Below are 16,589 nucleotides of genomic sequence, written 5' to 3' on the forward strand. Positions count from 1 at the left end.
ATTTTCAAAAAAGGAAGGAAGGGTCACCCAGGAAACTACAGTTTGACCTCTGTCCCAGGGAAGATACTGGAGCAGGTATTTAAAAGATCAATCGGCGAGCATCTGAAGGACAACTTGGTGATCCAGGGAAGTCAGCATGGATTTGTCCCCAACAGGTTTTGTTCAATTTATAACCGGAGTACTTTGCAAATTCCATAATGTGATGATGAACAAACGGAAGAGTTTGATGTATGGCTTCCCCCCCACACCCACAGAAACTGCTCCCTCCCCACACACACACAGACTCTGCTTCCCCCCAACACACACAGGAGGAAAATTATAGATTAAAGCCCCAAAAGGGGTCTTACTGTGGATGTCTTCTGTTCCATCAGGAATGTGAACAAGAACCCCCCCCCCCCACGGGGATTTCTCTCTCACACAAACAGATACTCTCTCTTTCTCTCCCCGGCCAGGCCTCGGAGCAGCTGGGATCATGCACTGAATCGCGACTGATTGGCCAGAAGAAGACCCAGCTTGGCCACGGTTATGCTGCTGCGCCGAACCCCAAATTTGCTGAATTTATTCACCGAACACCCCGAACTCGCTGAATTCGGCTCCCTGTTTTCCCGCCTTTTTTGAGTTCGGTTCCATCCAAACTAAAAACCGCCGAATCAAGGGAAATTCGGCTGTTTTTCAGTTCGGGACGAACCGAATCGACAACCCTACTGATCATACTCTTTCTAACCACAATCACAATTCATCGACTCTGATTTCTAACAGTTCCCCATGATGTTCTGATGGGTAAACTAGAGGAGTGTGGACTGGACCCTAGGATAGTTAGGTGGATAAGGAACTGGTTGCAGAACCACACTCAAAGAATAGTTTTCAATGGCATTTCATCTGAATGAAGTGTCCAGTGGGGTGCTACAGGGCTCAGTTCTGGGCTCGGTACTTTTCAATATTCTTATCAATGATCTGGATGAGGGTGTGGAGAGACAACTCATTAAATTTGCAGATGACACCAAATTGGGAGCAGCAGCAAACACACCAGAAGATATAGAATTCAACAAGATCTGAACACACTGGAAAAGTGGGCGGATGTGAACAGGATGCAATTCAACAAGGATAAGTGCTGAGTTCTACATCTGGGTAACAGAAATGAGGGACATGCATACACATGGGGGATACACTTCTAGGCAGCAGTGTGTGTGAACAAGATCTTGGGGTGCAGGTGGACCGTAAAATATGAGCAGCCAGCATGATGCAGCAATAAAAAAAGCTAATGCAATCTTGGGGTGCATCAACAGAGGCATAACATCCAAATCGCAAGATGTCATAGTTCCGCTGTACACTGCATTAGTCAGGCTGCACCTGGAGTATTGTGTGCAGTTCTGGAGGCCTCACTTCAAAAAGGATGTGGACAGAATGGAGAGGGTGCAGAGGAGAGCGATGAGGATGATCAGGGGCCTGGAGGCCAAGCCCTATGAGGAAAGGCTGAGGGCGTTGGGAATGTTTATTCTGGAGGAGAGGAGGTTGAGGGGGGACATGATTGCTCTCTTTAAGTATTTGAAGGGCTGTCACTTAAGAGGAGGGCAGGGAGCTGTTCCTGTTGGCAGCAGAGGATAGGACTCACAATAATGGGTTTAAATTGCGGGTGGAAAGGTACTGACTGGATATTAGGGGAAAGGTTTTTACAGTAAGAGTTGTTCGACAATGGAATCAGCTACCTCGGGAGCTCTCCCTCACTGGCAGTCTTTAAGCAGAGGCTGGACAAACACTTGTCAGGGATGCTCTAGGCTGATCCTGCATTAAGCAGGGGGTTGGACTAGATGGCCTGTATGGCCCCTTCCAACTCTATGATTGTACGATTCTCAGTCCCCACCCCGTCTTTAGTGAAACTAACACATTAAAAAAATGCCATTTCCCCCATACAATATCCTTCCCTCTCCTCCTTTGTGGACTCTAAGGTCAGGAAAATCCTTGTCCACCAAATCAGTTTTTTAAAAATTAAAGTATAACTACGTGCACCAATGCTGTTTTGCAAGCATTTAGAGGGGAGTGGGGGGAACAAGTTGGTGGAATTGGCAAGGATTCAGCTGCCCTTGTCGTTTAGGAAGGTAATGCAGAAAGTGGGGAATTATGCATTGTTAATTTGTCCAATCATTATTCTATTGGATTGCATCAATCTCTAACCACGGGCACTATAGGCTACCATATAGGGTAAGCAAGTTATGAGCATCTTGTCCTGTGCTTAGCTGAAGGGAAATGGTGACATTGCAGGAGAAATATAGCTTGTGGTAGTGTGCACTAGGTGAAGCAAGAAAGATTTCCTAGTGATTTCAAATGTGCTTGAAAAATATATGTATGATTTGACCCAAGTCTGCAAATTTATGACCATTTTGCTGGGTAGTAAGTCACATTGAATGTAGTGCAAAATACAACCGCATAAGTATGAATAGGCTTGGTCTGCACAAGTTAATGTTGTTTATGATCTGATTTAAATGTGCCATTGACCACAAGCAAAGCACTTATCCATGTAAGCCTACCACATGGTCATCATCTCATTTTAATGCTCTTACAGGTACTGAACTATATGCATGCGGAATATGTCAAAATTGTATCTGCCCAATCCAACCCATATGAATGCTGCGCGTTTATGGGCTGGTATAGTTGCATTTAAATAAGAACAGAGGCTGTATTGAATCATACTTTGCCTATGACCAGGTTAGGCCCGAGTCCCAATCCTTTCAACCAGAGTATTTTCTGATCTTCACAGTTTTATTCAGAACTAAAATCCATCAAGTTCAATGTATTACAATTACATGCTACTCAAATCAAAGCCAAGCATTTTGTTACCCTAAATCACTTATTTATTTATTTATTTATTATATTTAGAGTCCACCTTTCTAGGGTTGCCAACAAGATGTTCAGGCTATGAGCTTTTGAGAGTCAACGCTCCCTTCATTGGTATCTAAGGTGCTACCTGACTTGATTCTAGATATTCCTTTTGGTGGTCCTAGATAACAGCCAAAGCTGTTTTCTCTCATTGAAGACTACCTATGCCTTCCAAATTCAGACTTAATACTGAGGTGGTCGAATTAATCTTTATATTTTTAATCATATAGGGTGTGATTCTGTTAGCATGGGAATTCACCTTTAACACTTTATTGTAGGTTTCCTCAAAAATCCTGTTGAAATTATTTCCTTTTTATATTTAAACAGAAATTGAGACATTCCCAAGGCCATGCAATGAATCCATGATAGAAATGGGACTTGAATACAAGTCTCCCAGATCTATATCCAACTATTGATGTGTTATTGTTATTATTTCCCGCCTTGCCAAGCCAAGTGGGACTCAGAGGAGCTTACAATAATTATTAAATAAAGGGGACACAGCACAATTTAAAAATCCCAGTAAGGTCCCAATAAAACTGATCCAAAAAACAACCAAGAAATCAAATGATGATGGCAGACACTGGCACCTACAGTATTATTTATGTTCAGCATTATTAATATTTTCTATAGCATCTGTCAGATTAAAAGGGCTTTATACCACTACCACCACCACCCCAGGTAGTCTGAGGAATTTTCCAATCAGAGGTTGGGTTGAGCATGGTAGCTCGTGCCACGGGTGTCAGGGAAAAAGGAGGAGGATAGTAGATAGACCTATGGTTCTACAGCTAAGCTGCCCGTGTCCACTTCATTCCTATGTATTGTGAGTTCTATTGATGCCCGTCACAGTTGTTGAAATGTAACTTGCCAGTTATGAACCAACTGTGAGGGTCTGTACGCCTTTGCCTTGTGTGTTCCCCCCCCCCCTGGACTCGTAAAAGCAGTCCAGGCCTTTTGCCTTTCCTTGGTTCTGGCGCTGCGTCTGACAGGCCCCAGGTTGGAATGTCTCTTCCCACGTCCACCTCCCTTGCTCTCTCTGACTCCCTCCCACCAGCTATGGCCTTGGTGGGTAGATAGCACTAACGAGCTCCCTGAGGTCTTTGATGTTTTTGTACCATGCACAATTATCTCGTAGATTCCCATAACATACGTTTGACATCTGCTTCCCTGTAGGGGTTATAATTCTGTCTTTGTGAAATCGTGAGCACTTGCAACTTTACCAGTGTAAGGCCTGTACTACCTGAAGCTTCCAATAAAGTTCCTTGTTTCTGCATGACCGTCTGAGCAAGTGATTTTATGGAGTTTGCACAGGGAGGTTGGGAACCCTCACATTAAGTTGCAAGTCCTCTGCCTCGTTGTCCTGCTCCTGTACCGTTCTTGGACAGCTATGGCAGGCAACGGGGATGACAACGACAAGAAGGACAGCGCCGTACCCAAGCAGCCCGACCTGGCCCCTTCGGAAGGGAAGTCGACTGGGAAGACGCCCAGTGGAGCTGACTCGGGATCGGGTCTGGGTACAAAGCCCAAGTCTACCCGCTTGAATACCTGGCTGGAATCTCCCCGGGGTTGGTCGCTCCCGCAGAGCAACGCGCGGTCACGACGGACTGCGGTTCACGGGTTGGGGTTCGAGGACGATCCCGCCCGAAAGGAAGCCCTGCTGCTTCACCAGATGGATGAGGAGCGGCAGCGCTGGCAGGAAGAGCGCCAGGAATTACTGGACCGGATGGATGCCATGAACGCGGTGATTCTGGACATGGCTCAAGCCATGGACGACCTGAAGGTTCCGGCTCCACCCGTGGCTCCGGCGGACGGAGGGCAGCAACCAGGCCCACCTGTGGCTCCCGCACCTCCCATCCGTCCCGCTCCACCAGCCCGCCGAGATCTGAAGATCACGTATGACGGGTCGAGTGACCAGCTGACGTTTTTTATGGTGCAAGTGGACATTTTTATGCGCGAACAGGCCCGGACTTTTACCTCGGAAGAATCCCGGGTCCAATACATGGCGTCCCTCCTACAAGGTGAGGCAGCCGCCTGGATGGTACTGCAGTACTGGATGGTACTGCAGCTTTCGGGGGCTCCGAGTGTGTTCATGCAATTGATTAATGAAGTACTTCATGATTTATTGTTCCGCGGGGTGGTGGTTTTCTTGGACAATATCCTCATTTATACGAAAACCATGAAGGAGCACGTACAACTGGTGCGCGAGGTGCTGCAGCGGCTGCGCGAGCACAAACTGTTTGTTAAGGTTTCTAAATGTGATTTCCATCAACCCTCCATCACTTTCCTGGGGTATGTGATTTCCCATCAAGGCTTAGAGATGGATCCCGAGAAGGTTCGGGCGGTAATGGAGTGGGACCCCCCCACCACGCGCAGACATTTACAGCAGTTTTTGGGCTTTGCTAACTTTTACCGAAACTTCATCCCTAACTTTGCCCAGGTAGCGCTCCCTCTCACTTCGCTCCTGCGCACAAAAGGGAAAGGGGCGGGAGCCGCCTTGCCCTCTGCTAGGTTGCAATGGACTTCGGACTGCCAGCAGGCTTTCGATACGCTCAAGCTGCTTTTCTCGTCCGAACCCGTTCTCACGCACCCTGATTGTGAAAAACCTTTCGTGGTCCAGGTCGATGCCTCTGACATTGCCATGGGGGGCCCCCTCTTGCAACGGGATGAGAACGGTCAGCTGAAACCTTGTGCCTATTTTTCTAAAAAATTCTCCCAATCCGAAATCAACTGGGCCATTTGGGAGAAGGAAGCCGCTGCTGTTAAACATGCCGTCACCATTTGGAGGCATTTTCTGGAAGGGGCAGAGATCCCTTTTGAGGTTTGCAGCGATCACAAGAACCTAGAGGCCTTAAAAGGGGCTAGAAAGCTCACCGCGAAACAGATTCGTTGGGCACAGTTTTTTGCCAAATTCCGCTTTGTCCTGAAACATGTGCCAGGGAAGGACAATGCGTTAGCGGATGCTCTTTCTAGGCTCCCCCAATACCGCAATGACTTTGACCGGCCGGTGGATTCCTTGTTTACCCCTGAACAGAGAGGGGAAGTCTCGGGACTTGCAGTAACCACCCGGTCCCAGTCCCACCGCCAGGATGTTCCTCCCCTCAAGGGAGTCCCGGAGGCTTTTCAACAGCGGCTCCGAGACGCTTCTCTGAGGGAGGCGGATCAGCAGGTTCTCCCCTCACATCTCGACCAACAGGGCTCCTTGTGGTTGCAGGGGGGTAGGCTTTATGTCCCCGAAGTACTCCGAAAAGAGGTGCTGGGAATGGTTCACGGGGCCAAACTGGCGGGGCATTTTGGGTTTGTAAAGACTTTGCATTTATTGCGGCGTCAATTTTGGTGGCCAGGTATGAGAGCCGATGTGGAGTTGTACGTGCGCAACTGCCCCGTCTGCGCCACTGCCAAAAAACGGATGGGAAAGCCCCCCGGACTCTTAAAGCCTCTGGAGACCCCGACCATGCTCTGGGAAGTGATCGCCATGGATTTTATCACTGATTTGCCCCCAAGTCGGGGGAAAACTGTACTGTGGGTGATAACAGACTTATTCTCTAAACAGGTTCACTTTGTTCCTTGTGCGGGGCTACCATCGGCCCAGAAGTTGGCTAAACTGTTTATTAATCACGTGGTGAAGCATCATTCAATCCCGAGGAAGGTCCTCTCCGACAGAGGGGCCCAATTCGTAGCCAAATTCTGGAGGGCCTTCCTGAAAGTCATGGGGGTGGAAGAGCAAGGACTCTCTTCAGCCTACCACCCCCAGACCAATGGTCAGACCGAACATGTCAATGCTGTAGTAGAATGCTATCTAAGGTGTTATGTCAATTACCACCAGGACGATTAGGTAGACCTACTGCCTTTTGCTGAATATGCCTATAATAATGCCCCCCATTCCTCCACAGGTTTCAGTCCTTTTCATGTGGTTTATGGAAAGGACTTTGGGCCCTTTGGTTCTCCTAACATCACTCCTGAACTTGAAGGGGTGCAGGAGGTCCAGGATTGGGTACAGGTGGTGCAGACCACTTGGCCCTGGCTGCAGAAAAACCTGGAAAGGGCCAAGCGCAAGTACAAAGACCAGGCTGATAAACATCGGTCTCCGGGGTGGGAACTCAAGGTGGGAGGGCAGGTTTACCTTTCCACAAAGAACCTACGTTCACTTCGGCCTTGCAAAAAGCTTAGTGACAAGTATGTAGGTCCTTTCCCCATCACCCGAGTGATCAATGACGTCACGGTAGAGTTGGAACTTCCCAAGTCTCTTCGAGGGGTGCATCCAGTGTTCCACATCAGCCTACTTAAACTGTACGTCGCTGCCCCTCAGTTCCACCCCCTCCCTAAGTCTGAAGTTCCTGTGGTTGTGGGGGGAGAATCGCATCTTGAAGTTTCTAAAGTGTTGGACTCTAAGCTGAAAAAGGGAAAACTGTTCTATTTGATCCGCTGGAAGCACCTGGGATCCGCCCATGATGAATGGGTGGCCGCTCCCCATGTGGCGGCTCCCCGCCCGGTTCGAGAGTTCCACTCTGCCTATCCGGACAAGCCTCGTCCGCCCGGACTCGGGGGAGGGGGGCCTTAAGGGGGGCAGAATGTGAGGGTCTGTATGCCTTTGCCTTGTGTGTTTCCCCCCCCCCCCTGGACTCGTAAAAGCAGTCCAGGCCTTTTGCCTTTCCTTGGTTCAGGCGCTGCGTCTGACAGGCCCCAGGTTGGAATGTCTCTTCCCACGTCCATCTCCCTTGCTCTCTCTGACTCCCTCCCACCAGCTATGGCCTTGGTGGGTAGATACCACTAACGAGCTCCCTGAGGTCTTTGATGTTTTTGTACCATGCACAATTATCTCGTAGATTCCCATAATATACGTTTGACATCTGCTTCCCTGTAGGGGTTATAATTCTGTCTTTGTGAAATCGTGAGCACTTGCAACTTTACCAGTGTAAGGCCTGTACTACCTGAAGCTTCCAATAAAGTTCCTTGTTTCTGCATGACCGTCTGAGCAAGTGATTTTATGGAGTTTGCACAGGGAGGTTGGGAACCCTCACACCAACAAGGAAAAAGATGAGTTCTCGCCTTTATTAAACAGTTCTTTGCTATGGCCTACTTATAATTGGAAACATCTGGTGATGTTATGCTTGTTTTCAGAGGTCATGAGGAAACCACTTGAACCAGCCCTGAGAGCATCTTGAACAGGAACATAAAACTGGTGGATTTAATATTTCAACCTGGGTATTTGATAATATTTGGTTATTTAAATATGGAAAAGAATGCTTTCTATTCTGAGACTGCATATTGATATGTGGAAGCAGATTTTTTTGTGTGTGCAATTGATATATTTTGTTCCACGCCTGGATGTTTGGGCATTGGTTTCCGTTCAAGGTCTGGGTTGCTCTACATGGTCTTCTCTTACCAAGCAGAGGGGCTTGGCTACCAGAGAGTGGTGTTGTTTCACCAAAGAACAATTTGGCTGTGTTTTCTTCTGGAGGAAACCAAACAGTAGCTGGTATCTTCCACGAATAATCTGGCTTGTTGCTCTCAGTCATTAGTTCTTTGCACTGAAGAGCTTTGTTAGCTCTCCCATTGCACAGTTTACTGTTCTGGACATGCATCTTGCACTTCCCATCATGCAACTGCCTCACCTCCTTGTTGTTCCTCTCTTTATGCAGATCCTTTGTCTGGACATTGGTCTTGTTATTCCTAGAAAGCAATTCTCTAATTTGGACATCCAACTTGCTTCTCTCTGTCTGCAGCTCACTCTTCTGGAAATGTGTTCTGCTGTTTCCAGCTTGCAATTCACTGTTCTGGAATTGCCACTTAGTATTCCCAGGCTGTGTATCTTGTCTTATGGATGGCGAAACTTTCCTCCTAGTATACCTCAAGTATCTGAAACCTGATTCAGATTCATCAAGTAATTCTTTCTGCCCAGTATTGTGATCAGGAACCTTAATACGTTCAAATCTTGTGTAAGACCTGTTCTTCATAGCCAGAGATTTCTTGATCTGCAACTTGTACTTTCTAATGTGGTCATCAGCCTTTCCTTTCAGAAGTTTGTTCTTTGCATGCAGCTCAGACTTACCATTATGTTGTTTCTTTTTCCTGGTATAGAGCTTATCCTCCCTGCTACAAGGCTCAGTTTTTAACTTGGGAAGTTTGTTCCCCCCAGTATTGTTCTCCCAATTTTCATTCTGCTTTTTCTTTTCTGGGCAGGGCTTATTCTTCTCAGTTTGGGTCTTACACTTCCAAATGTAGCTCTCACTATTCTCAGGAAAAGTCTTTTTAATGGACTTGCCTTTGGTATGCAATTCAGTTGTGATAGCTGGTAGGCTTTCCTCCCCAGTTGGCAGTCCACTTCTCCCATCTTGGGACTGGTACTTCTTGCCTGGCAAATCCTTCTTCCTAGGGGGCAATTTGTTTTTTTGATGGTTTTTATGGGACTTACTGTACTCACATAACTGAAGGGACTTGTTAGATTCAGGACTTGTATCTCTTGACTCAAAATTTGACTCTGAGTTCAGGTTTTTAGACTTGGAACTTGACTCTGAACTTGACTCACTAGACTGTTCAGATAACTCTTCAGACTTATGGCTAAGGTTGTCCTCTGAATACAGCTCGTCACAACAAGTTTCAAAGGATGAGTCCTCATATGCAGAGAAGGACTCATTACTTTTCTCAGGACTCGACTTGCCATCCTCAGAACTTAGCTTGTCTGCCTTGGCACGAGGTTCCTTCTCTGTCATGCTGATCTTGCCATCTTCTGAAAGAAACTAGCATTTTAGTCTTCTTTAAAAAGTCATTCAGTCAGTGGCCTGAAGTAATTGACACTTTTAGCCATCTCATCTGAGCATTTGAGCAGTCAAAAATAATGTGCCTAGGAATATTACAGTCTTAATTGAAGAGCACTTCAGGGTAACTCAGGCCTTTCTTAAGTAGCTCCTTACCTCAGCAGACCTCTGCCCACCCAGCGGCTGTACTGAGTTCCAATCATTAGGGCCGGTTGAGAATTTGTGCTAATGGCCAAGAAAGTTCTAGTGGTTTATTTGTTTATTATCTCCTTCTGTCTCTTGGGTCCAGCATAGGGAACAGCTGTTTTAAAACACCACAAGTAAATTATAGTTAAAGATGCAGATAAAAATACACCACCACCAGACTATTCTCAGCATCATCTCTTGAAAATGCTCAAGCTCCAGAGGGAGGCATTCTATATGTGGGGCACAGCCATTGAGAATGGCTATTTGCACGGGACATTATGTCTCATGTTTTCTCTCCTTCATATATTCTTATCCTGTCTTTCTCCAAGGATCTGTGAGCTAGGTTGTGCAGACAATGGGGCTGCATTCAACAACATTCCAAAGACTTAAGGGCACTTAGTTTTCTTAGGAGGATGGTGGTGATTTCTGATGATTCACTCTTGCTATTGCAGACCCCACACTATGCTGTTCCTAAGGATCCCCAGGAACAAAAAGAGGGCTCAGTGGGCTTCAGAAAATGTAAGGGCATTTAATTTTTCCTGACGAAGTGCTTGGAAGATCACCTAGGAACCTTCACGAATGAACAGGTATTTGAGCCCCGGGTCTCAACCCATATCTCTGCACTACATTGACTAACATTGCATTGGAAGAGAAGGTAATCTGTTAGATAAACCAGCTGTTCAAGTCTTGCTGTGGGTCACACCAGCATTGGAATTGTACTTTGAAAACAATAAGGAGCCAGCTGCTGCATTCAACATTAACCATAGCCTTAGAACAGTCTTCAAGGGAAATTCTACATAGTCAAGGGTATAAAGACATGAATGGTGATGCAAGCGGAAGAGCACTGGATGGAGCAAACCATGTTGTGGGCAATGACTTCTGAAAAGCTGAAATGATTAGGAATGGCGTTCCTGAGGAAGCTAGGTGTGATTGCAGTATGGTTGCCAACCTCCAGGTGGGGCCTGGAGATCCCCTAGAATTACAACTAATCTCTAGACTACAGAGATCAGTTCCCCTGGAGAAAATGGCTGCTTTGGAGGGTGGACTCTATGGCATTATAGCCTGCTAAGGTCCCTTTTCTTCCCAAACCCTGCCGCCCCAAGGCTCCACTCTCAAATATCCAGTAATTTCTCAACCCACAATTGGTAACCCTAGATAGCGGTCTCCGCAGAACTAGAAAGCATGTCAACTCCAGCCAAGTTGGGGAACAACTTGATATGTTCACATTGTAAACTTAGTGCATTCCCAGGACATTGAGTTATTATGCTCCAGATGATCACTGTTGTGTATCCTATCAACCAGAGGCAACAAAATTTTTGTTATATTAATTGGGGTGCATCTGGCTAACCAAGATGTAATACAGATTGACTGAGCCTCCTGGGAGCAAACCATCTCCATGAGATTAAAGCAATACTGAATACAATCCTCAAGGCTATCTTTTGGTTTATACTCTAGTGCCTAACTTCCAAAGTATATATTACAAGGAACACGTGGCTACTGCTGACCTTCATCTCTCCAGTACAATTTAAAGAACGCACGTAACATGACATCCTTATACTCAGAACCACCACCACCACCCCAGCAAGCACAACGACACACACTTTCCCCCACTTTCATCTGGGACTTCAGGAGAGAGGACTGACTCACTAAATCCCTCACCTGTTTCTTTCTGCCTATTCTTGAGGGAGCAATCATACAAGTTGCGCTTGTTCTCTGAAAAGCAAAAGATACATCCTGAGATTAGCCACCTTCCTGTGCACTTGAAAGCTGAAGCACTTCATTCAGGATTCTGACCACCCTCCAGTACCATCTCAGACAGAAGAGGCATGAATTTGCCATGGTATTCTTTCCCAGTGAGAAGCTATTTAACATTATTATAGTAGACAGCAACACAGGAGACTTTCAAAATGCCTGGAGATGCAGGGTGACACTACATCCGGCAGGCTTATGGCAGGATCACTTGTACAAAAGCAGCAAAACCAGGCCACCCACACATGATGTATGTACGGGTCGGTACATTCTTGGGGACATTCCAGATATACAGAAAGCTATGTTTTTTTGTAATTTAACCACAAGTTTTAAAAAATCCACGAGAAACAGCCTGATGAGAACTGAGCATGCTCCAGAAGGCATGGAATGTTAATAGTAATTGAGAGTCAGTTAAAGGAGGGAACACACACATACACACCCACACACAGAGAGAAGGGGGAGGGGGGAACACTAATGCTCCTTATAGAAACATGGAAGGGCAGATCTTTGAGTTGATGGATTTCCAGATCCCTCCTCCTGTGATTGCTCATGGCCCTCCAGGAGTCTGAGGAGGGCAGGGTTTGGAGAGGAGAGGGACTTCAATGCTATAGAGTCCAATTGCCAAAGTGGACATTTTCTCCAGGGAAACTGGTTTATGTTGCTTGGAGATCAGTTGTAATAGCAGGAGATCTCCAGCTACTACCTGGAGGTTGGCAACCCTAATAATCTCTAATTACTAGGTGCCCTTGGCAGCTAGTAACATGACAACGTGCCTAGTTGAACTTACATATTCCCATGGTTCATTTACTTGGGGATGGTTCCAAATAGGTATCGTATGGAATGGAATGCAAAAATGCATAAATCTCTTGTACATATGGTCAGAAAGATTTCTCCATTTAGCAAGTAGTGTTGTAAGACACACACACAGCAAGAATCCCCCCAAGCAATGCTTAAAAAGACCCTGTCTCTAAACAGAAAGGATCAATTTATGTATTACCATGAAAACACCAGGTTAAGGGGGGGGGGTAGGAAGGAAAGGAAGAGGCTTTCCCCTTACTATTGGACAGCAGTTTGTATGCTTCCATTATCTCCTTGGACTTCTCTTCAGCTTCCTTTTTGTTATCTGGGTTTTTATCAGGGTGCCACCTCTTCAGTTGCAATCTGTAGCTGTTTGGTTCCAGGAAAGACCACAAACAGATTAGACTGTCAGGAACAACCTGTTAAAACACACCAAGCTTCCCTTAGGGTCAAAACAGAGAGGAGGATGAAAAATCCATCTCCAGATCCTCCCAAAAATTTTAAATGCTAATAGAAGCCATGTAGCAAGGGCCCAATTCAGAAGGGGCTTATTTGTTTTTAAGCCACTGAGTAGTTTCACCAATCAAAACCACCACCCAGGCTGTTATTTACTTTAAAAGGAAAATGATGGCCCATCTGCCTATATTGTGCCTGTTTTTCCCCCACCTGGAGCTTAATGTAGCCTGGGGAGGGTGCATGTACAACAGTGAAAATGGTGCTGTGAAAGAATTAACCCCACATCTTCCCTAGCACCATGGCCCTAATACAGATCGACCATCCATTCGGCTTTTTGCTGCTAAATTATATATCTGGGGATCCAGGCATCCATTTCTGTAGGCAGGGTGTGTCAGTCACTGAAAAACATCAAGAAGGGTGCAGAGAAGGTACATGTTGTACAGGGACGGCTGGAATGTTGGACTGACTTACGCTTTTTTAATGTCATTTTGGGAAGCACTTTGGAAAATGCCCAGGACTTTGTAATAGTCTGTATTGTCTTTTGCCCATCCTGTAGAGAGTTTTGAAGTGATTGTGGGGAGTCTTGGCAGACCCATGCAAAATGGAAACAGGTTGGTGCTGTTAACACCTGGACCTATGAGACAGAAAAGACAGCAATAACTAGCCAGCTGTTGAAGAAAGTGGACAGTTGGCCTTCACATTATTATCCCTGAAGGCTTCTTTACATTATAAAATCATCTTGGGTTCATGTTGAGTCATTGGTCTGACCAGCAGCTGACCTACATCATCAGTAATGCAAACATCTGGGAATTATAGCCCAAAGCTATAATAGTCAGACAAAAGCTTGAGATCTGGAGAAAGACCCTTGAGAGGTTGTCTCCTGCACCAGATGCCACTGCCCCCAGTTTGGAACTATCCCCTGACACACACACCCCCGACGAGACCGCAACTCACCAGGGTTGTCGGGGCAGATGGCAGCTGGCCAGGGTGTGCCCAAGGTTCTGCTCCTGGCACTCAGGAGGAGCACACAGGAGGACGCGATGCCAAGGCTTGCTGTAGCTGAGCCAGGCACAACAGGGCCCATGCCCCTCTGGGAGACGCTGCAGCTCACTGCGGCTGAGTCAAGCACAGGGTCAGGGTCAGCTGGCGGGGTCAGCTGCTTCTCCAGATTAGAGTCTACCACTCTTAATCACTACACTGCTCTGGCTCTCCTACTCTACTTAGCAGCACTGAATCTGGCTTTATTTATCAAAGGGCAATTATTTTCAGGAGACAGCCAACTCAGGTCGATTTTGTGATGCCTGAAAGTGCCTTGCCAGACAATTCCACAAAGCATCATAAGTTCTGAACTGTTGGGTAAAACCCACACCCTACCTGGCAAGATTTTCTTAACTGTGTTATTGTCACGTCCTTTTGTCTTACCATTTTCCATGTAGGCAGAGCCATATCTCTCTGAAGGATCCAGCCTGGCATAAGGAAAGGGGAAGTTAATTGTGATGTCAGGGGCTTCACACTCTGCCTTCATGGTTTGTGGTTGGTTAGCAACAAGCAAGAAACATGGTAAGTCCCTTGCACACGTATTCATCAGTAGTGCCACACAAAGATATATAGGCTGAAACAAAGCTTACAGCTTCAGCTAAGCTAGCAATCTATTTAACAGTAGTCCGGATCAGTGATTCTCAACATGGTGCCCATTAGGCACCATGGCACTCACCAAAGGGTTTCCGGGTGTGTGTTTTTTTGCTTCTTTGGTAAAGCATCTCTTTTCTAAAATAAAGAGCCAAGCCAGGCTTTCCTCTGCCTCATTAGAAATGGAAGCACTTCAGAAGAGTCGAGGATCTGCAGAGTTCTTTGGGTCTGCAGGGAGAAACCTTTCAGAAATAGGTGACTCCATCACAGGAAGATGCTTTCCTTACAACTTCCTAACATTTTGTGAATGGCCTCAGCACCCTATGGCAGCCGTTTGGTGGTGGTGCCAAGCACACTTCCTGTTATCAAAATTTCAAAAATACCTACAGGCTCAAAGTGATTGGGGATCTCTGGTCCAAATTGTCTATCCATGGACCAATTCAAAGTTACCTTGAGAGTCAGGAGCATGACATTTACAAGCAGAAAGGCCCAAGTTTAGCAGAGATTGCTGTGATTCATCGCCCAACTGTTTTCACAGTACAACCAGCCCTTGTTCTAAAAGAATTATCACATGACCCCCCCCCCCCAAAAAAGAGCTAGGGGTTTGTTTTCTGTGAAATGGCAACCTTGCCACATTTAAAGTTCTCTGACCACATCATGGTGAACTTTCCTAAGCTGAGGGGAATTCTGGGCCTACATGAGGCACAATTATCCCAATATTGGGACAAATATTAGGACTCAGTGAGGTGTTCTTGCTAGGGAACGGAATAGCCTAGGGTTGTGCCAAAACATTTTTGGTAAATTTTGGGTTTGGATTTATTGGGCCCGATTTGTTTTTTGTAAACCCAAAATAAGTCAGCCCTGGTTAGTATTTGGATGGGAGACCACCAAGGAATACCAGGGTTGCTGTGCAGAGGAAGGCACTGGCAAACCACCTCTGCTAGTCTCTTGCCATGAAAACCCCAAAAAGGGGTCGTCATAAGTCGGCTGCGACTTGACGGCACTTTACACACACAAAATAAGTCAAACACCCATACTGGTAAATATAAGTATTGGGATTATTTCCGGGTTTACCAAAAAAAATCGGGCCCATTATAGTCTATGGAAAATTCTTTTCAAAGCTGTGTCAGGTCTGTATCTCAGTTAGTTTCGTTTTCCCACCAAGTTGCCTTCAAGATTTGTTTTGCATTTTTGGACTCTTTGAAGCCGACAGTAGTCCGTGAGAACCACGGCGCCTTTGTGCTGTCTGTAATCTGTAATCTCTTGAAGCTGTACTGTACTGTTGAATGCTTTTTTCAATGCTTTTATATTATCAAGTGCAAGCCAGTTTGCCCCATTGCTGTCTTAGGTTCTCTGTGCTCTGGACTAGATGGACCACCGGCCTGATCCAGCAGGGCTCTTATGTTCTTCTGAAGTTTTGTTCAAACAACACATTAATTAGGGGCATAGATTTTTTTAAGGTCCCATGCTTTGAAAAGATACCTAATCAGCACTGCCGTATTCAGAAGGTTTGCAAAAAAAGCCAGAGAGAGTTGTGTTCCAGTATCAGTTCCCTCCCCCCCACCCCCAAAGGTCATGGACTTTAGCCTACAAACAAACAGCTCTATTTGCCAACAAACTGTTCTGTCTGTTGCATTGACTTTTGAAAAGTGGACACTAGAAAAGTCAGTGCCAAAAGATGTCGATGGGCATAATTTTCCTAAATTTCTTTTCAAAGGTGAGATTTCCAATAAGACAAAACGTATCTTATTAAATGATATTTACAAAAACAAAACCCATCTAGTTAATTTTCAGCAAATTGTGAACAGGCTCCATGGATTTTTTTTCATGCATTGCCAGCTGGCCATCAAGATGTAGCCCAAGTGTGACAACTCCTTTCTCCAAGTTATCCCCAGATGAAATAACACCAAATGGACCCTGTTCCCCTTGCATCCAGAGCTGCCCCCACCCTTGAGTCAATCCTTCTCTTCTTGTCCTTCCCAAGAAGATATATTATCTAGCATTTGGCATCCCCAAGTCTCTGACACCTCCTAGGTATCACATTCTTGCCAGGGTGTGATATGGCCCTTTGATTATTGTCTGCTGGCTAGAAGCATTTGCATAACCAAGATGTAAGTAGTAGATGCTTGTAAGATCCATCAATGG

General features: G+C 46.0%; 1 protein-coding gene across 1 annotated transcript in view; it reads right to left on the minus strand.

The window, feature by feature from the left end:
- Positions 1-13,307, minus strand: part of DNAJB2 (DnaJ heat shock protein family (Hsp40) member B2) — a 79,807-nt gene extending 66,500 nt beyond the window's left edge. Inside the window, exon 1 of the mRNA XM_056851604.1 lies at positions 13,287-13,307. The gene's annotated coding sequence lies outside the window, so the exon portion shown is untranslated. The remainder of the gene's footprint in view (positions 1-13,286) is intronic.
- Positions 13,308-16,589: the final 3,282 nt, after the last annotated feature.

This window comes from Euleptes europaea, chromosome 6 (genome assembly GCF_029931775.1).
Source record: "Euleptes europaea isolate rEulEur1 chromosome 6, rEulEur1.hap1, whole genome shotgun sequence".
NCBI lineage: Eukaryota > Metazoa > Chordata > Lepidosauria > Squamata > Sphaerodactylidae > Euleptes > Euleptes europaea.